At 50.5% G+C, this 24954-nt stretch overlaps 1 long non-coding RNA gene across 1 annotated transcript; it reads right to left on the bottom strand.

Annotated features, from left to right (window-relative positions):
* Positions 1–23530: 23530 nt before the first annotated feature.
* Positions 23531–24140, bottom strand: LOC139826858 (uncharacterized). Its single transcript, XR_011736986.1, has 3 exons — positions 24045–24140; positions 23657–23722; positions 23531–23568 (listed from the first exon to the last, which is right to left on the bottom strand). It is a non-coding gene; the product is annotated as an uncharacterized lncRNA (long non-coding RNA).
* Positions 24141–24954: the final 814 nt, after the last annotated feature.

Below are 24954 nucleotides of genomic sequence, written 5' to 3'. Positions count from 1 at the left end.
GTTAAAGATGTTTTACTGATGCTACTGATAAGAATAGAGAAAATAATACAAATATACAAAACCAATCTTGTAAGTCTGAGCAACTGCAGAGCCAGCACCCAAAGTCCTGGATTAGACTCTGTAGCCAACCGGAGCTGGATTCAGTCTCTCACTGGCCTCAGTTCGCAGGGACGACCAGCAAGGTCCTCTCCTAATGTCGGCCATGAGGAAAAAAGGGCCGAGATCCACGTGATCTCCCGCTTTTATATGAAGTATTCACGTGGACGGAATGTTATACACAGTTGGTCACCGGTTTGTTATTGCCCCTCTCGCGAGATGTGCATCCGTGCTTATCAATAAGTTTTCATTCCATTGCTGGGTTTGCCAAAACATGTGTCCGGTTCTCCAGGAAAATGCAGCTGATATGAAGCTTGAGCTGACAGGCAAATTCACTAAAAGAGAAACTTGTTTTTTAACAAAACCAGGACATTCCACCCCTTATAATATGACATTCACTGAATACTTAAACCTTATCAATACAATCTATCAATACAATCTAATTAATCACTACTATATATATATATATATATATACACATATGTACATATATACACAGGAGTAATTAATCAGTGGACCATCCTTTGAAAAGTTCATTAAGTTCATTTTGTCACCACAGTCTCCCAGGGCAGGAAAAATGGTCCAAGTTCATCTCATGACCCCTGTTGGTGGGTTAAGGACACCAACTTCGAAGAAGGTGTCGGGTGCCACTCGAAGAAGCCAGCGCTGGTTTCATCACCATTGTCTTGATCTGAAAGACACTTATTAAACATTGTTAGTGCGGCAATTCACATCGTACAGTTCAGTATTGAGTATTTTCACCTAAAATCAAATCCCCTTGAGGTGCACACCGAACTTCTCCATCCTTGAGCATCACCCACCAGGTGCTGCCAGGTCCCTGGGCAAAAACAATCCCACGAATAGGTTTGCCTGTGCCTGAGGCAGGAGGAACCCAGACTGCCTATCCTAACATATTTTCCATGTGTACTACAGGGACTTTATCTCCTTCCACAGTCCGTAGAATTTCTGATTGGGCAGGCCCGGCTCGATTGGTTGATCCCCTGGTGTTGACCAACCAAGTGGCTTTTGCTAAATGTGAATCCCAGTTTTTAAAGGTTCCACCACCCAGTGCCTTTAGTGTAGTTTTTAACAAACCATTGTACCTTTCAATTTTCCCAGAGGCTGGTGCATGATATGGAATATGATACATCCACTCAATACCATGTTCTTTGGCCCAATTGTCTATAATACTGGTTTTGAAATGAGTACCATTGTCTGATTCAATTCTTTCTGGCGTACCGTGCCGCCAAAGGACTTGCTTCTCGAGGCCCAAGATGGTATTTCGGGCTGTAACATGAGGTACAGCAGATGTTTCCAACCATCCGGTGGTTGCTTCCACCATTGTAAGTACATAACGCTTACCTTGGCGTGTCTGTGGAAGTGTGATATAATCAATCTGCCAAGCTTCTCCATACTTATACTTTAACCATCGCCCCCCATACCATACAGGTTTTAACCGTTTTGCTTGTTTGATTTCGGCGCAAGTTTCACATTCATGAATAACCTGTGAAACAGTGTCCATAGTTAAATCCACCCCTCGATCACGAGCCCATTTTCATGTTGCATCTCTACCTTGATGACCTGAAGCGTCATGGGCCCACCGAGCTAGGAAAAGTTCACCTTTATGTTGCCAGTCCAAGTCCACCTCAGCTACTTTAATCTTAGCAGCTTGATCCGCTTGTTGGTTGTTTCGATGTTCCTTGGTGGCTCGACTTTTAGGCACATGAGCATCTACATGACGAACTTTCACAGGCAGGCTCTCGAGCCGAGCAGCAATGTCTTGCCACAGTGTGGCAGCCCAAATGGTTTCACCTCTGCGCTGCCAGTTGCTTTTCTTCCATTGCTGTAGCCACCCCCACAAGGCATTTGCTACCATCCATGAGTCAGTATAGAGACAAAGCATTGGCCACTTCTCTCGTTCAGCAATGTCCAAAGCCAGCTGGATGGCTTTCACTGCTGCAAACTGACTGGATTCACCTTGTCCTTCAGTGGCTTCTGTAACTTGTCGTGTGGGACTCCACACAGCAGCTTTCACGTTCGATGTTTTCCTACAAGATGACAGGATCCGTCTGTGAACAGTGCATACTGCTTATCAGTCTCTGAAAGCGCATTATATGGTGGTGCTTCTTCAGCACGTTTTACTTCCTCCTCATCTGGAGACATCCCAAAGTCTTTGCTTTCTGGCCAGTGTGTAATCACTTCTAATATCCCTGGACGGTTGGGACTTCCAATTCGAGCTCGTTGTGTGATCAGTGCAATCCATTTACTCCATGTAACTTTGGTTGCATGATGTGGAGAGGGAACCGTCCCTTTGAACACCCAGCTCAGCACCGGCAGTCAAGGTGCAGGAGGAGCTGTGCTTCAGTGCCCATCACTGCTGAAGCAGCTCGAACTCCTTCATATGCTGCCAGTATCTCCTTTTCAGTTGGAGTACAGTTGGCCTCAGATCCTTTGTATCCTCGACTCCAAAAACCTAGGGGTCGACCTCGGGTTTCTCCTGGTGCTTTCTGCCAGAGGCTCCAGGTAAGTCCATTATCTCCGGCTGCGATGTAGAGCACATTTTTAACATCTAGTCCAGTTCGGACTGGTCCAAGGGCCACCGCATGAGTTATCTCACGCTTAATTTGTTCAAAGGCTTGTCGTTGTTCAGGGCCCCACTCAAATTGGTTCTTTTTATGAGTCACTTGATAGAGAGGCTCACAATGTGGCTGTAGTCAGGAATATGCATTCTCCAAAAACCTACAACACCCAAGAAAGTCTGTGTCTCCTTTTTATTAGTAGGTGGAGCCATTGCTGCAATTTTGTTGATCACATCCATTGGGATCTGACGACGGCCATCTTGCCATTTTATTCCTAAAAACTGGATCTCTCGTGCAGGTCCCTTGACCTTGCTTCGTTTTATATCAAAACCAGCATCCAAAAGAATATGAATTATTCTCTCACCTTTCTCGAAGACTTCTTTCGCTGTGTCGCCCCATACGATGATGTCATCAATATATTGCAAGTGTTCTGGAGCTTCACCTTGCTCCAGCGTGGTCTGGATCAGTCCATGGCAGATGGTAGGGCTGTGTTTCCACCCCTGGGGCAAGCGATTCCATGTATACTGGATGCCCCTCCAGGTGAAAGCAAACTGCGGCCTGCACTCTGCTGCTGCAGGAATAGAGAAAAATGCATGAGCAATGTCAATTGTAGCATCGCACTTGGCTGCCTTTGACTGCAGTTCAAATTGCAGTTCTAGCATGTCAGGCACAGCAGCACTCAGTGGTGGTGTAACTTCATTCAGGCCACGATAGCCTACAGTTAGTCTCCACTCGTCACTAGACTAACGCACTGGCCAGATTGGGCTGTTAAAAGGTGAGCGGGTCTTACTGATCACACCCTGGCTTTCCAATTGACGGATCGGCTTCTGTATAGGAATCAAAGAGTCTTGATTGCTGCGATATTGCCGGCGATGCACCGTCGTGGTAGCAATTGGCACCTGCTGATCGTCAACCATCAGCAGTCCTACAACAGAGGGGTCATCTGAAAGACCAGGCAAATCAGACAGCTGTTCAATTTTCTCAGTGTCCACAGCTGCTATACCAAATGCCCACCTATACCCTTTTGGGTCCTTAAAATACCCTCTCCTGAGGTGGTCTATGCCAAGGATGCACGGAGCATCTGGACCAGTCACAATGGGATGCTTTTGCCAGTTTTTTCCAGTTAAGCTCATTTCAACCTCTACAACAGTCAGCTCCTGGGATCCCCCAGTCACTCCAACAATATTGATGGATTGCGTTCCTTTATAATCAGAAGGAATTATTGTGCACTGAGCACCAGTGTCCACTAAAGCTTTGTACTCCTGGGGTTGTGTTGTACCAGGCCATCGTATTTGTACAGTCCAATAAACTCTGTTATCCCTTTCCTCCACCTGGTTGGAGGCAGGGCACCTCTAATTCCTGTTTTGCACAGTCTCTGGGTGTGAATTAGAGGTTCCTTCAAGAGCATCAGAATCTCTTCTGCTCCTTTTGTAAACTGGAGCAGCCACCTTCCTAGGAGTTTTTCCTTTTATCTCACGTACTCGTTCCTGAAGTTCTGAGGTAGGCCTTCCATGCCACTTATTCATGTTTTCTCCCTGCTCATGTAGGAAGAACCACAGTCAACCTCTTTTTGTGGGCTGCCTCTGCCCTCTCTCTCGAGATTGGAAACGCCTTCTCCTAACAGCTGAAACATAGGTTTGTGCAGGTCGTGAACGGTACGAGTCTGCTCTGAGCTCTTGGATTTCTTGCAACAGCTTTTCAAACCGGTCATCAGATTTTTCACACAGTTTCTCCACAGCGGAGACACAAGCCCGTAGAGAACCAGCAAGGCTGTCCTCAAAGTACCGGAGCTGCTCAATCACTTCATTAATTTCTTGTGCACCTCTAGCTGACCAGACCATTCCTGCCAATGACTTAGCATATGCAGGTGGTGCACTTTGTACAAATCTGCGCCACATAGATTTTGTACAATTGATTCTATCTGGGTCTGTCCCCCCTTGTCTGTTTGGTCCTAGATAGATGATCTCTCACTCAGCTAATTCTCTCAGGAACTGGATACCTCTCTCCATAGTATTCCATTTCCCTAACTTGGATATACAGTCTTCCTTGTAGGGAAATCTGACTTTCATAGCTGCAGGAGTCGGGTCCAGAGAGTAGCGGCATTAGACTCTCTTGAAATTGCCCTATCAATGGTGGAATCTTTTGACAGAGATCCCAGCTGCCTGGCTTCACCACCTTCTAATTCAATTGTTTCTGCCCCGTTGTCCCAGCATCGCAGCAGCCAGGTTAAAATATTGTCGCCTTCACGACGACTGAAGTCTTTTCGCAGATCTCTCAGCTCACCTGGAGAAAAGGACCGAGTGGTGGTCACTTCATCTCCTCCCTGTCCTGATGATGCCCCTTGGGTTGATGTTGGCCCTGTGCTGCACGGGTGGTCTTTCTAGTGACTTTCTTACAACCAGCAACTGATGCTGATATGGGTTCACCATCATTTGATTCATTTTCAGAGTCTGAATGACTGTCACAGTGATTGCTGTGGTTACAGCAGCAACAGTGCCCAGTGTGTGAAGACGGAGGGGCTGCCTTGTTAGCCTTTGAGGCTGGAGAGGTAACGTTATCTGCAGCGACCTTGGCAGAGGAGCTCTGCGGAGGAGCTGTAGCTTCAGCTCGTGAAGCCACGGTTGGGGGAGCAGTGGCTGCAGCAGCAGCTTTGGCTGTTTTGCCTTTTCTCGAGCGGCTAGGAGTGCTTTTTGCTAAAGCTTCTGAAGACGCACTGCAAATCTCAGGACTAAAAAGAGACGCAAACCTCCTATTGAACCTCATTTCTCTTAACAGTAACACAAACTGACACACATTCAGCAAACCAGATAACACCATCACAGTTCTATCAAAGCTCCAAGGATATTCAAAGTTCTCTAAAACATTTGCAAACTGTCCTAGCGAAAACACAAAAGTATTGTTAGTCAGCCTTTCTAAAGATTCGCTTGACCAATTAGCAAATATAGAGCCATTCTGCTCTTTAATCTCTCCTGGAGGTTTTTCAAGGTAAAGCAGAAGCGAGTAGAAATTCATTAGCGGCTGCAGTATAATGAAATAAACCAGTGCCATACCACACAGCATCATCATGACCGCTGTCCAGTTTCTTGTTGTTATATAATGAATACGTCGATTCAGAAAGAAACACCCACACAGATATGGGATCAGCGAGCACAATGTAGAAAATAACTGATACAACTTTTGCCATAACATCTTTAAATCAATGTAATTCACTTTGCCTTAATACCACTAAATAATATCCAAAGCAAACAGACGCGCGAGTATCACAATTCTATGAGTTGGCACCGTGCCAAGAAAATTGAAAGGTACGTCAGAGCAGTAGAAAAGCCAAAAATCTCCAAATTTACTCCTTTCTCTTGCCCCACGTTGGGCGCCAATTATCTGTCGAGGGTTAGGATTGCGGGGTGACAATCAAACCCTGGCAGATGTATTGTTAACCTCCTCTCCCCCCCACTTCCCCCTTTTGCCCCTCCCTCTCCCCCCTTCCCACTCAGGACAGGCGATTGGGAGGGAAAGAAGGACAGAGAGAAGAGAGTTGGAAAAGTTAAAGATGTTTTACTAATGCTACTGATAAGAATAGAGAAAATAATACAAAATATACAAAACCAATCTTGTAAGTCTCAGCAACTGCAGAGCCAGCACCCAAAGTCCTGGATTAGACTCTGTAGCCAACCGGAGCTGGATTCAGTCTCTCACTGGCCTCAGTTCACAGGGACGACCAGCAAGGTCCTCTCCTAATGTCAGCCATGAGGAAAAAGGGAAAAAGGGTAAAAAGGGAAAAAAGGGGCCGAGATCCTCGTGATCTCCCACTTTTATATGAAGTATTCACGTGAATGGAATGTTATACACCGTTGGTCAGTCTCTCGATCATCAGTTTCTCGTTGCCCCTCTCGCGAGATGTCCATCTGTGCTTATCAATAAGTTTGCATTCCATTGCTGGGTTTAACCAAAACATGTGTTGGGTTCTCCAGGAAAATGCAGCTAAGATGAAGGCTTTAGCTGACAGGCAAAAATTCACTAAAAGAGAAACTTGTTTTTTAACAAAACCAGGACAAGGAGGAACTTGGTGATGCAGGACGATCTCTATCAGCACATGTGGTGTTTTCCTCTGTTGAAGATGGATTCAGTCTCTTGGCCCTCTGAAAGATAAGTGGAGGCTGGGGGGCTGGGAAGGGGTTGGGAACTGCAGGGAGGGGGGTAAAGTTCTCTTTGGGGCAAGGGTGATCCAGGAACAGTCCCTTTTGGGCAGGCGAAGGGTCCAGGGAACTTCACAGTGCGATGCCAGCGTGTCCCGGGCAGGGCAGCTCCAGCCTAGTGTCAGTGTTGTATTGCAGGTCAGGAGGCTTGCATTGTGCCTGTCAGACGGTCCCGGGGTCTCGTCGCGCTTGAGGGACCCGACAGGCATCCCGGGCGCCATCCCGGGATCCGGAACGCCGGTGCCAGTTGGCGTAGCGCCAATCGGGTCCTGGTTTTCTTGTATCAGCAGCTGAAAGCGTGGATGGTTTTTGCATTTTGGATGTTTCTGCGCAGTTGTGTTTTATGGTGTAGTTCTGGGCTGCATCGGCAGCTGTGCTCTGTACCCCTCCAGTCTAAGGGACTGGCACTTCTTCCCAGCATCTTGAAGTTTTTAAGTAGTGCCGCCGTCTCCTCTGTGTGTGTGTGCGCCAGTGCCGCCGTCTCCTCTGTGTGTGTGCGTGCCAGTGCCGCCGTCTCCTCTGTGTGTGTGTGCGCCAGTGCCGCCGTCTTATAAGGGGCCGTGACGTAGACAGTACTGAATGCTGCTCCGTGCTACTTCTCCTCCGGTGGCAAATGCTTCACAGTCGCCTGAGGAAAGACGCTTAGCAATCGATCTCCAAGAGAAACGAAACACATGATGCCATAAGGCAAAAGAATAGCAGGGCATCTCTTCACAAGCTAGTCGCTGATCTATAGCTGAGGGCAAACACTTGTGTGCTTGTGGGAGAGCCTGTGTCTTTCCTGGAAGCGTTTGGGAGTTTTGCTCAGACGCGTGTTTCCTCAAGTTCAAGAATCAAGATCTAGGATACCTGCAGACAGGTGCCTGTTTGTGTGGAGACAGTCTGCCTGAAACTCTGTGTTCCTTAGCGCCCGCTCTTTCTCCCCGTCGCTCCACACGCCTGGGAGTCCCTTTCTTTCTCTCCACAAGCACGTGTGTTGACTTCGTCGCACACGTGCATCTGCACAAGCGTTGAGCTCAGCGGATGGAGTGTGTCTCTTGACACTTGCTGTGCGTTGGCTGTGTCTGCCTGCTCCAGTGAAGAGAGAAACGGGAAATCATCTTGGTAGAGGCAACAAAGCAAAAGCGAGGCAGGATTGACATCTGCTCAACAGAGACGGATTCCCCGCACTGACACAGTTCACAGTTACACGAGAAGAAATCTGAGCGGTACATGGACCGGAGACGTGTTTCCGAAGAGGTAGTTTAGCGAGTGAACAGCAGTGTGCGCGACTTTCAGGAGTGTGCCAGAATCACCAGAGCCTCTGTTCAAAAGCTGCTGCCTCTGTGACCGCATTGAGGCACGTTCCCGTGTCTGCGAGTGTATAGACGGCTCTTTCATGTTCACTCCAAGGCAAACGGTCCGCTATTGCTTCTGTGCGTACAGATGCGATTCCCTTGTCTCTTGAGAACACAGGGAACTAGGTCCATCCAAATCTACAGGGTAAGGACGCGTCTGCATATGTTTTGGTGAAAAATCGAGTGTGCGTGTTCTGACAGCTGCCTCTATGCAGACGTCTCCACAGAGACACTTCTGAATGCCCCGCAGCCCAGCACTGAATGGATACACAAACAAGTGGACCGGTGTGAGCAACCACATATGAAGAAGGACGTCTTTCATCTCACAGAAGCACAAACGTATTGGAGTTCAAGCACAAGTCAGAAACAAGGTGTGAACAGATGAGCTGCTGCTATATTCTCCGTTCGGCATGCTTCGTTGTAGCTCTCTTGCCGGTCGGAAGAGCAACAGCTGACATAGAACCTTTGTCACAATGCCCGCTACCGTGGTGACGATGTGGGCACTCTGTGTGCGTGACAGGGACCCAGCAGGACTTGGTGTCAGCTCAGCAATTACTCAGTTCCCCAAAGAAGCTGAATTCTGCAAATTGCTGCTTTTGCTCTTGAAATGATGTCATCAGGTGGGTGTTTTGGTGTAATACACTGAAAACCAGAGCAGAAATGCTGAAATATTCCCATGCTATGCATGGTCTCAGGAGCAAAGCACCGTGACTCAGCCTAAGTAGATCTGCCGCTTATTCTTTTGTCCTGCCAACAGATTGTGGAAGTAGAGTATAAAAACTATCCTTATGGAGAGATCTTTGGATTTTAGGCTTAGTCTAGGTGTCTCAAGTAGCCGGGGTTTTTGCTTGGGCCTAATCCATCAGGTCTGATGGCTTTTTTCCTCGTCTCCAGATGAATGTGGTAGAAAATATAAAGCAAGGAAACGTCCTTTGGCCCAGCCTTGCCTTGCCTTATTTCCTTCTCATCCTGTTCTCTGTCCCAGCCTCTCGCACTAAGCCCTCGTCTGGCTGCATGTCTCTTCTTTCCTCTCTCCTTTTCTCAAACTCTCCTGCTTCCTGGCTTTTGTCTTTCCATTCCACCATTTCAGTCCTGCAGCCCGGCACTAGATTTTCCTCTTCCCTCCCTTTGGCTTGCTCCCTTCGCTTTCTCCCTTTGTTCCATATCCTTCTTTCCGACTTGTCTCTTGGAGACTTTTGGCCACGCTGGACCCAAGTCTGGGGATGTTTTGGAAACTTTTCGGAGGCCTCGCTGGTGACAGGGGGGACAGCAGGCAGTGACAGGCCCGGGGCTGACAGGCTCCACCTCGCCTCGGGGGCGCTCGGCTGCCACACCCAGCTGACATAGAACCTTTGTCACAATGCCCGCTACCGGGGTGAGGATGCGGGTACTCTGTGTGCGTGACAGGGACACAGCAGGACTTGGTGTCAGCTCAGCAAGTTCTCAGTTCCCCAAAGAAGCTGAATTCTGCAAATTGATGTTTTTGCTCTTGAAATGATGTCATCAGGTGGGTGTTTTGGTGTAATACACTGAAAACCAGAGCAGAAATGCAGAAATATTGCCATGGTATGCATGGTCTTAGGAGCAAAGCATCGTGACTCAGCCTAAGGACATCTGCCGCTTATTCTTTTGTACTGCCAGCAGATTGTGGAAGTAGAGTATAAAAACCATCCTTATGGAGAGATCTTTGCATTTTAGGCTTAGTCTAAGTGTCTCAAGTAGCCGGGGTTTTTGCTTGGGCCTAATCCATCAGGTCTGATGGCTTTCCTGCTCGTCTCCAGATGAATGTGGTAGAAAATATAAAGCAAGGAAACGTCCTTTGGCCTAGCCTTGCCTTGCCTTATTTCCTTCTCATCCTGTTCTCTGTGCCAGCCTCTCTCACTAAGCCCTCGTCAGGCTGCATGTCTCTTCTTTCCTCTCTCCTTTTCTCAAACTCTCCTGCTTCCTGGCTTTCCTCTTTCAATTCCTCTATTTCAGTCCTGCAGCTCGGCACTAGATTTTCCTCTTCCCTCCCTTTGGCTTGCTCCCTTCGCTTTCTCCCTCTCTTCCATATCCTTCTTTCCGACTTGTCTCTTGGAGACTTTTGGCCACGCTGGACCCAAGTCCGGGGATGTTTTGGAAACTTTTCAGAGGCCTCGCTGGTGACAGGGGGGACAGCAGGCAGTGACAGGCCCGGGGCTGACAGGCTCCCCCTCGCCTAGGGGGCGCTCGGCTGCCACACCCAGCTGACATAGAACCTTTGTCACAATGCCCGCTACCATGGTGAGGATGCGGGCACTCTGCGGGTGACAGGGACACAGCAGGACTTGGTGTTAGCTCAGCAAGTTCTCAGTTCCCCAAAGAAGCTGAATTCTGCAAATTGCTGCTTTTGCTCTTGAAATGATGTCATCAGGTGGGTGTTTTGGTGTAATACACTGAAAACCAGAGCAGAAATGCTGAAATATTCCCATGGTATGCATGGTCTTAGGAGCAAAGCACCGTGACTCAGCCTGAGTAGATCTGCCGCTTATTCTTTTGTACTGCCAGCAGATTGTGGAAGTAGAGTATAAAAACCATCCTTATGGAGAGATCTTTGCATTTTAGGCTTAGTCTAAGTGTCTTAGGTAGCCAGGGTGTTTGCTTGGGCCTAATCCATCAGGTCTGATGGCTTTCCTGCTCGTCTCCAGATGAATGTGGTAGATAATGTAAAGCAAGGAAACGTCCTTTGGCCTAGCCTTGCCTTGCCTTATTTCCTTCTCATCCTGTTCTCTGTCCCAGCCTCTCTCACTAAGCCCTCGTCTGGCTGCATGTCTCTTCTTTCCTCTCTCCTTTTCTCAAACTCTCCTGCTTTCTGGCTTTTGTCTTTCCATTCCTCCATTTCAGTCCTGCAGCCCGGCACTAGATTTTCCTCTTCCCTCCCTTTGGCTTGCTCCCTTTGCTTTCTTCCTTTGTTCCAGTGTTGCTTTATCCATGCGAGCCACGGAACTTGACACACCAATATGATGTTCACAGAGTTCGCTTTATTGTCGGACCAGGCTAGCTTTATAGCAAAACTGCCCTGTCCACGCGCCTTACAACAACGTGATTGGTTGTAACTCGTGTTATACAATAACACGATAGGCTGCATGTGCTGTCCACGCGCTCTGCACGCATGTGTCTGGCGATTGCTCACTCATTATTACCTTCTAATGGTGCTCCTTTAGTTTCTTTTGCCTCTGGCTTCACCTCTCAGCCAGGCTGGCGACAACCCCATCCCCCTGGGGCGCGGGGGTGGGCTCTGCCACTACATCTCCCCCTCTTTTATTTAATATTATCAATACACCATATCTTGCTTTAAATACAGTGTGAAATACAGGGTAAGAACATTAAGGCTAATACAATTACAATTAACAAGAACAAACCTCTTTTCAATATTCCTTTTAACCAAACAAGGCATTCACCCCAAAAAACCCAATATCTTCTGTTATTTTCTTGTTCTGCAAATCTTCTATCTTTTTAAGTTCAAACAACACATGCAATCGAATTCTTCATAACTGTGAACATGTCCAATAAGAAAAAATTAATTGCTGCTCTGTTTTACAAAGTGGTATTCTCAACATTGGCTACATTCGTTGCTTAAAGCGATAACATGTCTGAGGTTAAGGGTTGTCATCACTGCAATCGGTTTCTTCTCTGTTAGCTAGCCAAGGTCTCACCCACTTTGCTGGGATCCATGAATTTTTGTGGTTACCTGTAGAAACACAAGCATATCCCCTTCCCCAGGTTATTAGTGACATAGGACCTTCCCATTGTTGTGTTGTCGGATTAAACACACTAACCTTAGGCACATTTTCGGGAAAATCTTTGACATTTTTGATATGGTGCATAACAACCGGTTCCATTTCAGTTTCACTTTTAGGATTAAGCCAGTTCAGCACATACAATGCCTTCATCAATACCTCTTCTGGGCTCACACCAATTCCCCCTTGTTTTTCCAAAACAGACAAAAGATTTTTTAATGCACGGTGTGCACGCTCAATAATTGCTTGGCCAGTAGAATTATAAGGGATTCCAAACAGGTGTTGTACCTTCCACTGGGTGAGGAAGGCTGCAAGTCTGTCAGAGTGGTATGCAGGACCATTATCTGTTTTGATTTGTGTAGGGACACCCATGACAGCAAAAGCTTGTAGTAAATGATGTTTTACTGCCTTTGTATTTGCTGAGGTCAAGGCTGTAGCCCACAGCAGTCCTGAACAGGTATCTATGGAGACATGAATGTACTTTTGTCTGCCAAATGGTGCAAATTCAATAATATCAGTTTGCCATAACTGACCTGGCTGCAAGCCCCGAGGATTTACTCCCTTTTGTTGGAGAGGTACTATGCGGGCACAATCAGGACAAGCTGCAATAATGGCTCGAGCTTGTTCCTTTGTAATTGTAAACTGCTTTCGGAGTGCTGCTGAGGATTGATGAAAGAATTCGTGAGCTTGTCTGACTTGTTCAAAAGGGGATATATCTGCTACTGCCACAAGTTTGTCTATGATGCTGTTTCCCTCTACTAGACCACCTGGTACGTTAGTATGGCTTTTTATATGCATGATAAATACTGGTGCTGTCCTATAATCTAATACGTTCCACAAATCTAACAATGCTTCAAACAACAAGGAATTGGAAACTCGCTGCAAAAGCGCTCTATGTATTCTTTGTACAATTCCCACAACATAAATAGAATCTGTTACCAGATTAACTGGAGAGTTATGCCATTTTTGCAATGCTACTAAGCATATTGAGGGCAGTTTCTTTTAATGTGTCCTGTCTGTTTGCAAGTAAAACATGCTAGGCCACAAGAAGGGCTTCCACCTTTCATTGCAGGCTTACGTGCTGCAGCCAAGGCCGCAGCGTGGGCTTGACCATGTATTTTTGCTTTTTCTACCTCCTGCCGCATAATTGGTACCTGTGTGCAAGCTTCCACCATCTCTGCTAAAGAAGCAGTTTTTCCCAAACCGGCTAATATCTGTTGGCATTGGGTGTTTGCATTCATCATAGCCAAATCTTTCCCCACAGCAGCTTTTGCCTCTGGAGTCACGTTAGGAGAGGCATCTATCACTTCTTTTAAATGATCCACAAATGTCATATATGGTTCCCCAGGATCCCACTCTATTGTAGAATAGGGTGGCACAGGGTTACCTCTATTTGGCAATTCTTTCACTGCCGCCAAGGCAAGCCCTTGCGTTTGCTGCAAAATCCTTGGATGGAGTGCTGCCTGCGTAGCACCATCCGCATATTGCCCACGACCCAGTAACTGGTCCATGCTCGCTAACCGCAACGGATCATCAGCTGGTAAACGAACATTTTCTAATACTGCCAATTCCACTTTCCCCTGCCACTTGTCCAAGAACAGCAAATACCCGGTTGGAGGAAGCAATAACTCCATCAATGCCCTAATATCTCTTTAAGTTAGTACTTGCCCCTTGAAAAATGAATTGATTAGCTGCATCACATGCTTATTATCCATACCATATTGCATAACTGCACTTTGCAATTGCTTAACCGTTTTCCAATCAAAAGGTGACCACTGCCTTTGTCCTCTATTATCTATGTGCACTGGCATTGCTGTAATACTACCAGGTGACATGATCCCTTCAATAGTTGCATCTCTGATTACCCCTTGCCAACGTTGCCCTGCATTATAAGAATGATCTCGAGGAATATCTCTACCCTGATGCACAGGGGCAGCACCCAAATTATCATTATTATCACTGCTATACAATTCCCTTGTGTTTCCCTGTGGATCAGTAAGTCGACGCATATTTGCAAACTGATCTGCTAACCCAGTCTCCAGCCCTTTTCCATATCGTGCTCTCAAATATTCATCTGCTTCTCTTACAGACCACATCCCATCTTCAACACATTGTCTAGCCCATTTTTGTATTCGCTCCCTTTTGATACGGAGCTCCTCCGGAGTGAGGTCTAATTTCGCCCCCTCCCTTTCCTGTTTTCCCCGTTTTTCACATTCCCTGCCAATTGCCTCCAGCCCGTCCTTAATTGCATCTGACGCCTTTTTATATGCTATTAACCGCGAAGTTTTACTGTTACCGCCATCTAGTCGTTTCATAGCTTCTAGAACTTCTTGCATCTGGCTCTCCTGCCGTCTCAGTAAGTCCTTCAGGCTCTGCACGTGGCTCTCCTCCTGGAAGTCAGGGCGATTCTGCGATGCTCCGTCCTGGTGTTCCATCGGGTCCTCCGGCAAAGGCATGTCGGCTGGATTAACTTGTCCTGGCTTGTTGAAACTTGCCGGTTGCTGCCATTCGTCGTCGGAGCCAGGCAATGGCTCAACGGGCGCAGAGGGTATAATTTGCTCTCCGCCCCAGAACTCCAGATCTGATACGGGACATACCAGTGGTGTTGATTCCTCGGAGTTCTCGGAGGGTGGGCAGCTCGCAGCGGGCGGCTCCGAGGGGACGGCACACAGCTCCGGCTCCTCTGAGACTTCCTGCATTAGCTGCCTGACCTCCCGCCAGGGTCCGGCGAGATCGCAAGCCTCGCGGTTCCCCCTTGTAGCCGCTTCCCATAGTTCGGTCCCTATGTCCTCCCATGTACCGGGAGAAAAAAATTCGTCCGTCGAACGAACACAGCCCTTACGCTGGGCGAATAGTAAAACGCGCTCCACCGCGTCTTTTTCCAAAATTCTTCCTGTTCTTGCAGCCAGCTGCAGAATACTTCTCACTATTATTTTTTCTTCCACGGATGCCGTGTTTCCCATGCCACCTGCTTCTTCGTAGGCCTACTTTCCGCTATGATTGAGCGCCGGGCTGGTGTCGCCCCCAGGTGGCGTCCTCGCGTCTTCACTTCCGGCGATCTTGCTTCGATACGAAGTATCACGTCGGGGTCACCAAAGTGTTGCTTAATCCATGCGAGCCACGGAACCTGACACACCAATATGATGTTCACAGAGTTCGCTTTATTGTCGGACCGGGCTAGCTTTATAGCAAAGCTGCCCTGTCCACGCGCCTTACAACAACGTGATTGGTTGTAACTCGTGCTGTACAATAACATGATAGGCTGCATGTGCTGTCCACGCGCTCTGCACGCATGTGTCCGGCGATTGCTCACTCGTTATAACCTTCTAATGGTGCTCCTTTAGTTTCTTTTGCCTCTGGCTTCACCTCTCAGCCAGGCTGGTGACAACCCCATCCCCCTGGGGCGGGGGGGGGGCTCTGCCACTACACCCAAAGAAGCTGAATTCTGCAAATTGCTGCTGTTGCTCTTGAAATGATGTCATCAGGTGGGTGTTTTGGTGTAATACACTGAAAACCAGAGCAGAAATGCTGAAATGTTCCCATGGTATGCATGGTCTTAGGAGCAAAGCACCATGACTCAGCCTAAGGAGATCTGCCACTTATTCTTTTGTACTGCCAGCAGATTTTGGAAGTAGAGTATAAAAACCATCCTTATGGAGAGATCTTTGCATTTTAGGCTTAGTCTAAGTGTCTCAAGTAGCCGGGGTTTTTGCTTGGGCCTAATCCATCAGGTCTGATGGCTTTCCTCCTCGTCTCCAGATGAATGTGGTAGAAAATATAAAGCAAGGAAACGTCCTTTGGCGTAGCCTTGCCTTGCCTTATTTCCTTCTCATCCTGTTCTCTGTCCCAGCCTCTCGCACTAAGCCCTCATCTGGCTGCATGTCTCTTCTTTCCTCTCTCCTTTTCTCAAACTCTCCTGCTTCCTGGCTTTTGTCTTTCCATTCCTCCATTTCAGTCCTGCAGCCCAGCACTAGATTTTCCTCTTCCCTCCCTTTGGCTTGCTCCCTTCGCTTTCTCCCTCTGTTCCATATCCTTCTTTCCGACTTGTCTCTTGGAGAATTTTGGCCACTTTGGACCCAAGTCTGGGGAAGTTTTGGAAACTTTTCAGAGGCCTCGCTGCTGACAGGGGGGACAGCAGGCAGTGACAGGCCCGGGGCTGACAGGCTCCCCCTCCTCTAGGGGGCGCTCGGCTGCCACACCCAGCTGACATAGAACCTTTGTCACAATGCCCGCTAGCGTGGTGAGGATGCGGGCACTCTGCGGGTGACAGAGACACAGCAGGACTTGGTGTCAGCTCAGCAAGTTCTCAGTTCCCCAAAGAAGCTGAATTCTGCAAATTGCTGCTGTTGCTCTTGAAATGATGTCATCAGGTGGGTGTTTTGGTGTAATACACTGAAAACCAGAGCAGAAATGCTGAAATGTTCCCGTGGTATGCAAGGTCTTAGGAGCAAACCACCGTGACTCAGCCTAAGGAGATCTGCCGCTTATTCTTTTGTACTGCCAGCAGATTTTGGAAGTAGAGTATAAAAACCATCCTTATGGAGAGATCTTTGCATTTTAGGCTTAGTCTTAGTGTCTCAAGTAGCCGGGGTTTTTGTTTGGGCCTAATCCATCAGGTCTAATGGCTTTCCTGTTCGTCTCCAGATGAATGTGGTAGAAAATATAAAGCAAGGAAACGTCCTTTGGCCTAGCCTTGCCTTGCCTTATTTCCTTCTCATCCTGTTCTCTGTGCCAGCCTCTCTCACTAAGCCCTCATCTGGCTGCATGTCTCTTCTTTCCTCTCTCCTTTTCTCAAACTCTCCTGCTTCCTGGCTTTTGTCTTTCCATTCCTCCATTTCAGTCCTGCAGCCCGGCACTAGATTTTCCTCTTCCCTCCCTTTGGCTTGCTCCCTTCGCTTTCTCCCTTTGTTCCATATCCTTCTTTCCGACTTGTCTCTTGGAGACTTTTGGCCACGCTGGACCCAAGTCTGGGGATGTTTTGGAAACTTTTCAGAGGCCTCACTGCTGACAGGGGGGACAGCAGGCAGTGACAGGCCCGGGGCTGACAGGCTCCCCCTCCTCTAGGGGGCGCTCGGCTGCCACACCCAGCTGACATAGAACCTTTGTCACAATGCCCGCTAGTGTGGTGAGGATGTGGGCACTCTGCGGGTGACAGGGACACAGCAGGACTTGGTGTCAGCTCAGCCAAGTCTGTCTGCGAAGCAGCAGTGGGATGCTTTTCCACACAAGCAGAGCTGTGGAGCCCTGTGTGTCCTTGTCTGCAGTGGCTGTACAGCTCTGTCTGAAAATGAGTTTATTTCTTTCCTGCAGTTAGAAACCTTTCTTTATCACAGCTAGCATGCTCATTATTTGGAAGGCACCAAGGAAGGGGGTATGGAAGGGGCAGAACTTGACTGACAGCTGGATTGATTAAGAAGACTATACCATCCCATTAGTGTCATGCTTCGTATTTCAGGAGAGTTGGGAGACCGACAAGACCTGATAATGTATCACAGCAGCAGCGTCTCCATTCTGCTCCAGCTTAGCAAAGCGTTGGCAGGATTGTTCTTAAGGCCCCCCTAGTGAATTACATCCTCTCCTTAAAGCAGTGGGAAGTATCTCAAAGAGTTAATTGCATCACTTCGTATTGCAAACACTCCTCACGAGCATTTAGAGTACGACTGAGAGCTGAGAGAGGCCAGGTAGGATAAAGTGGTGAATTTGGGCATAGCAGAAAGTTGGATCTGTGAGAAATGCAGTTGTGATTCCTGCTGAGGAGATGTTCAGTGTTTACAGATATAACCAAATGAGGCACAGGCTCTGAACCTGGAAAAAGGAAAAGCTGGTTAAGTTCTATGTAACAAGTTATGAAACTTGTTTATGAAGTTATATTGATAGAGGGAACTAACATTTTAAGGGTTACCCAACCCCATTATAAGGGCCTACTAACAAACTAACACTTTAAGCCACATAATGAATTTTACAGTTTAGAGCTGTATGTAACCAATTGTGTTAAAAAAAAAATAAAACAGAACCTCATCGAATGCCTAGATAAGAAGTTTTACAGCCCCAGCTGTAACCTTCAGGAGACAAGACAGCCGAGATTTACAGCAAAAGGGGGCGCCAGTCTGATTTCGGTCGACTTGGCAGCTTGGGTTCCAGCCAATTCATCATAATGAGCGACGGGTAGAAGTTCACTGTGACGAAGCTGAAGGAGCCTTCATCCAAAGACCCCTCCTCAAAATCACCAAGTGACACTGTAGAGAATATGCTTGAAGAAACAGGGCACTTGGTACTTTTCCAGTCCCACTTGCACAACCCAGCGTACGTGTCGGACAGCAAGGATTTGTCCTTGGGTAATCAATAGAAAGAAACTTATTAAGAAGTAAAACACGAAAAGAGGATGTAGAACAAAGGTATGCTGTCTTGTAGAACAAAGACGTGCTATTTTGTAGAACAAAGACGTGCTATTGCTGTAACGGGTGAACATTACGTTGTAACTAATTACCTTGTGTCATATACCACGTGAACCTTGGATTAACCCTATAGAATAGAATCAGAATTGTAATAAAACGAGCATTAATCATCCCTCCATGAGGACTCATCTTTGACCCGCGGCTCTCCAATCTTCATGGCACTGCGCAGGTGTAACTGGGGAGGGTCAACGAGGAGACTATGGAAATGGTTATCTGAGACTCATTTTAATAAGAAGTGGGGAAAGGTTATGAATATGTAGAGGGGTTTCTGGGGTCATTATGAATATGTAACACCTTACTATATTTAAGCACACTTCCCATTGTTAAAAGATGTATGTGTTGGGCAGAGCGAATCCCCGCGCACCCAGCGCTGTTTTGCTTATGCTCTAATGAACACGTATTTAAGGAATACAACTAAGGAATTGGATTAAACGTTGTTTATCCATAGAAAAAGTGTAAGCTATTTATTTCAATTGGTGACCTCGCCGTGACAACCTTGGATGGCTCTGTGTTACCTCAGGTTCAAGGGAGGCGCCCCACATTAACAGTGGCCCTTGCACTCGGGTGTGCGGAGAGCTACCAACGTTATTCAAAATTAAAGCAAAAGCAAAAGAAAGAAGCTCACTCCCCCTGAATACTGCAGTTTACCCATAATCCAGAGTGCACGACGGTCCCGACAGGAAAAGTGGACTGTAAGTACCGCCGGGTCGGGCAGTTTGACTGTGTGACTGGTGTTGGCTGAGACGCAACCTGGTTGCGAAGGGAGCGTGGAGTCCTTCTAAGTGCGCTTCCAACACCCCGCGAGGGCCTTGGCCACTGAAGGGACAAAGTGAGTGAAGAACTCTGTGGATTTGAGCCCCACGTTGTGAGCCAGGTTTTGTGGGTTTGATCCTCACAAGAGGTCGAAGGGGAGTGACCTGCCAGAGGTACCCCCTGACAGTCCCTTGGTGAGGGGGTCACGTGAGAATTTTGGACCCCCCAACAGTCTCTTGGGGAGGATCATGCTACAATTCTGGGATGAAGAGAAGTTCACCCAAGGAAAAAGCAAAGGATAAACAGGCTCCTGGAGTGGACCCCCCAGTTTGTAACAAAGTCCTGGGGAGATATAAGAAAGAAACTAGAAAAACTCAAAGAGCTAAGGAGAAACTAAGAGTTAACTCATCCCTCATCCCACCTGTTGGGACGGGACAGTTTATTGGGTGTCAGAAGTGGGATATTCTGTGAGAAGCGGTTCGGGCGGGATAGGAGCCAGAGGCTCTAAAGGAGGACTGATCGGTCTGTGCCGCGTTCTCCGGCAGTGGGTCATGGCATCCCGGGTCAAGCCAGGCCTGGACTGCTCCCTGATGTTGAGTTTACTGAAAGATTATAAGGCTTGCCGGACTCCTGAGGGTCTTAGGAGGGCTTCTGGACATTGGTCGGCTCCAGATATTGTAACTGAGCAAATAAGGGACTTGGCAAAAAAAAGCAGATTTGAGATCTCTGCTGTTTTGGAAGCAGCATTGATAGCTGCCACAAACAACAAGCAAACTGAGCAAGAGGTCATTAAATCACCTTACACAGATTTACAAGCACAATGGAGTAAACTTCAGCAAGCAGAGAGAGAATTAGTTGATAACAAATGAATCGTAGAAAACTTGCAGAATGATTTTAAATTATTTTAAAAGATAACACCAAACTGGACCTGGCCATCGCACTGGGAAGAAGAAACCCAAAAGGAAAGTGCTAGGAACTGCAGTGAGCGGGGTCACCACGCCAAAGAGCGCGAGCTCCCGCTGCAGCCCAACAGATGCCATTGCTGCTGGGGCACCAGCCACCCGGTCATCAGCTGCCCCAGAAGAGCAACACGAATGTTTTGTTCAACATGAGAATTTGTTTGTTCTTTGAGGGAGAAAGGTAAGTCTTTTCCTGTCGAAGCAGCCTTCTTACTTGTGGTCCGAGAAAAGGTTAAATAGGAAATCATCATGTTAGTACAAGAATTTACTAACCTTCCCGAAAAAGGGGGAACTGATAGAGGGAACTAACTAACTAACTAACCCATTATGTTAAGAAAAAACAGAACCTCGTCGAATGCCAAGGTAAGAGGTTTTACAGCACCTAGATGTAAACTTGAGAAGATGAGATAACGAAGATTTACAGCAAAAGGGGGGAACCAGTCTGATTTCAATCGACTTGGCAGCTTGGGTTCCAGTCCATTCAACATAATGAGCCAAAGGTAAAGAGGTCACTGTGACGAGGCTGAAGGAGCCTTCATCCAAAGACCCCTCCTCAAGACCACCAGATAGCACTGTGCAGGTGCAACAGGGAGGGGTCAAGGAGGAGACTATGGAAATGATCACCTGGGACTCATTTTGATAAGAAGCGGGAAAAGTTATGAATATGTAGAGGTGTTCCTGGGGTCATTATGAATACGTAACACCTTACTGTATTTAAACACACCTCATATTGTTAGAAGTTGCACATGAACGGTGGAACGATCCCCCTTGCGCCCGACGTCGAAATGAACATACCTGCTTTATAACCTTGTGAGTTGGGAAGTTTTATGACTTGACAGGTTGTAAAGTTGTTTCCACTCACCATCACAGCCAGAGAGCCCTGCAGCCCCGGCGCAGCTCTGAACAGATGTAGAAGGCAACCCCAGCTCCTGCAGCATCCTTTTCTTACTCCTGCAGTGATTACCGCCCCTTAAGGGGTGGGGAGGAGGAGGAGATCCCTTCGGTACCTGCAGTCTGCTGGTTCACTGCTGGGGCGCAGTGCTAGGGGCGGGAAATATGAAAATAAACCGGAGCAGCAGTGCTCCTGGGGCCGGGGGTGTTCCCTGCAGAGCATCCCCCCGGGAGCCGGGCCTCGGCTCAGCCCGACCCAAACCCGCCCCACGCCCTCTCGGCGGAACCTCAGGAACCAGGGACAAGTGACCCCAAGATGGGGGTGGCCGGGCAGAGAACGGGTTCCCTCTGGCTGGGAAAGGGGGATTGAGCTGAGGGGGAACGGGAGGTTTGGAAAAGGGGAAGGGGGTTCCCTGGCAGGCAGCAAGGCTGGAGGGGTGTCCCGTCCCCTCACCCAGCCACGCGAGCTCCGCCAGGGGCTGGAGCGCCGCTCCATGCGGCCACCGTCCTGTCTGTGTGAGAGACCGTGAGGGAACAGCGGCCGCGCTCTCCCCGCCCCGCGACAGACACCTCATCAGCCACTGCCCGAACGGCGCCGGTACCCGAGGAGGAGGACTTGAAAAACGTTAACTCCCCCTCCTCGGCGGGGTGTGCCGCCCACTTCCCAAGAGCGGCTCCCAGAGCAACCAGCTCCCCTCCTCCCCGGCGGTACGAGGCACGGCCTCAGTGCGGCGGCTTCATTGCCCGCGCCGAAGATGGCGGCGCGACGGGAGCGGGAAAGCGTGAGGCGCTGCAGGCGTCAGGCCTGGCCCGGGAGCCCCCAGCCACTCCTGCTCCCGCGCACCCCCCCCCGTTTGCTTTTCATTTGTGTATCGTATATAAATGCAGAGACAAGGAGCAGCGGCACGGAGCAGGCTGCTGGGTACGAGGTGTTCCCTCAGCACACACACCCACACCCCCCCGTCCCGGGCCGGGCCGCTCCGCACGAAAGGGAAGGTGAGGGAAAAACAAAAACTAAAGGCACAGAGGCGTCCCGGCTGAAGCCGAGCTGTGCTCATCTACCCTTTGAATGACAATTCCAAAGGCACATCCCCACTCACGAAAGCTGGCGGCTCCGCAGGGTCCCCAGCAGACACAACCACCGGCCGGCGGGGCGGGGGGGGCTCTGCCCGGGGAGCTCCCGCAGGGTCCGCAGTCTGAGGACAACGCTCCGCCCACAGCCCCGCACCGAAACCGCCGGAAGGTCCCACAGCCTCCTTGTCAAGCCCAAGGGAATCTGAGCTGGGCCCGTATACGGTCAGTGCTCCAGAAGCTTCTCTGCTCCCAGGCGTTTCATTAAACGAGGGCCCCGTCTGTCAGCCGAGGGCTGTGGGCGTGACCAGAGCGCCCATCAACCGGAAGTGCCGGGCGCTTTCCTGCGGCTGCAAAGTGCTGCGACATGGGGCTGTGGGCACCCCGGGGCGGGGCGCGGAGCTGCTGCGTGCCCCCAGTTCTGGGTCCCCCGACCCAGAGCAAAGCGCTCCCCTCCTCTGGCTGCCGACCGTCAGCCCGGCTTCTTGCACAGCCCCCTGGTTACCCCCTCACCCCGTGCCCCCAGTTAGTCCCAGCGGGTGTTTCTGAAGCCCATGGACGCCTCAGCCCCACCCGGGGTGCAGGATGGGCCTTTGCTGGCTCTGCCCTGGTGCCCACCAGTTTGCTGCCAGTGCTCCCTCTGGGGGCCCCTGGATAAGACCGGATCCACCTGGGCACCCCCAAAGTGCCTTTTTAGCACTAATTTTTCTCCTGAAAAGCAAACACAGCGGGGCTTTCTGCCATCCTGCCCCAGGGACCCCCACTCAGACCACACCGGCACTTGGTTGCCCATCGCCATTTATTGCAGTCGCTGCCCCCACCCTGAAGCACGCAGGCTGTTGTCCCACACTGCCAGCACCACCCCCCATGTCCCCCCAGCTCCCTCCAGCTCCACCACGAGGAGCGGCTGCCCCAGCAGTCCGTGCTGCTCCCACATCCCAGCCCAGACCCCAGACCCCCGTCCCGCCCTGCCCAGCTGCGGGCACAGACCCGTCCCCCCAGACAGCAGGGTGTCCTCTGCCCCCCGGTGCCCTGACAGGGCCATACCTGGCCGGCTCCTCGAGGTCGTGGTGTCTGGGGTGGCCCTTGGCGTTGTCGGCAGCTGAGAGGCCCCCATCATGGAGAGCTGCTCGTCCTGCCGGTTCCCATCAGTGCCGTCCTGGCCCGACAGCTGCATCGCGTCCTTCTGGGAAGGGGAGAGCGTGTGACCCAAACACGGGGCCCCACTCCGCATCCCCCAGCAACCCTCCCCCAGCCAGCTCTCCCTGGGGAAACTGAGGCACGGATGGATCCCCCCGCAGGCTCAGCATCCCCCTCCCCACCTCCGTCATCCCTACCTTGTTGGGGCTGCGGGCGCCGGATGGGGACGGCCGTGGGGTGCTGGGCGGTTGGGGCTGGAAGCGCGGGGGCATGAGGGTGTGTGGGCCCCCGCAGCTCTGCGGAACAGTGGGGTACCTGCACTCGCCCGTCCGCTCCCTGTGGGACAGGACACGGGGTGCTCAGTGCCCGGCAGGTGGCACCCCATGTGTCACTCGACGCCAGGGAGGGGTCAGGGGGCAGTTACGGTCCAGGCGCCAGCGTGTGGAGGGGCCGGTCGCAGGACAGGCAATGGAAACCAGGCAGCAGCTGCCTGGAGAGAGGAGAAAAGGGCTGGGGAGCTCCTGGGGGGCACAGCCCCACCTGCACACCGTCCTCTGCCACAAAAAGCCTCTGCACCCACCCCTCAAGATTGGTTCGGGAGGGCTCCTCCCACACGTGCCCCCTCATTGTGCCCCCTCCATCACTGGGAAGCTGCAGCTGGCAGGAGCACAAGGCACAGCCACTTGCTCAGCATCCCCAGGGGCGCTGCCCACACGGCTCCCACGCCAGGGTACCACAGCGGCACGAGCTGGGACAGCCAGCAGGAACAGGGCCGGCACTGCCAAAGGCACCGCGGTCCTCATCGCACTCACTTCCTAATCCCAGCGGCATCGTCACGCTCTGGCTGCAGCGCCTTCTGGAGCTGCCCGCTGAGGCTCTTCCACCGCTCCTCCTGCTGCTCCCGGAACGCCCCCAGCTCCCAGCGGTCCAGCTGTAGACGGGTGACACCCTCAGCCATCTACCCCAGGATGGGACATGGCGGTCCCCAGGGGGACAGCCGGGAGGGGGCACCCTCGCAAGGATGCTGCCTCAGGCTGCCAGGCCCCCAAGGTGCCAGTTCTGCGTAGAGGGGACGAGCCCTCACCTTGCAGTCCATCTGTCTCTGCAGCTCTTTCTGGAACTGGTGCCAGCCCTCCTCCTGGCCCGTCACCCGGCATCGTCACCTCCTCCACCGCCTTGTTCAGCCGCTCCTCGCACGCCTCAAACTGGCTGCGACTGACTTTGTCAGCCAGGGCGGCTTTGTCTGCTTTCTAGCAACGGGGAAAGGCGGGAGAGCGGTGGGGACAGGATCCAGGGACAACGTGAGAGGGAGAAGTGGCTACGTGGCCCTGTTCACCCCATCACCCCCGTGGGGTTGCTCCCACCAGCCAAAGGCACTCGGGGTCACAGAGGGACCTGGCAAGGGACCCGCAGCCGGGCTGGAAATCCTCCCTCCCCCGGCTGGTTCTGCCAGCCGGCACCCAAGGGACAAGGGGCGTTTGTCACCCTGCCCGGGACACCCTTGGCTGGCACCAGGGCCCCTCGAGCCCCTACCTCATCGATTCCCAGCACCAGCAGCTGCTCCTTGTCTGCTTTCTGCTTCTTGAGCCTCTCCAGGGACTGGGACAGAGCCTCCCAAGGCAGACAGCACCCCGTGACGCCACGGCAGGGTCGGAGCTGCCCCCCGGCCAGCCGAGCACCCCCTGCCTCCCCTCCCCACCCCATCAGAAACCTCCAGGAAAG

The sequence above is a fragment of the Patagioenas fasciata genome, unplaced genomic scaffold (assembly GCF_037038585.1).
Source record: "Patagioenas fasciata isolate bPatFas1 unplaced genomic scaffold, bPatFas1.hap1 Unplaced_4, whole genome shotgun sequence".
NCBI classification, from domain to species: domain Eukaryota; kingdom Metazoa; phylum Chordata; class Aves; order Columbiformes; family Columbidae; genus Patagioenas; species Patagioenas fasciata.
This window is presented reverse-complemented; position numbering and strand designations above follow the sequence as displayed.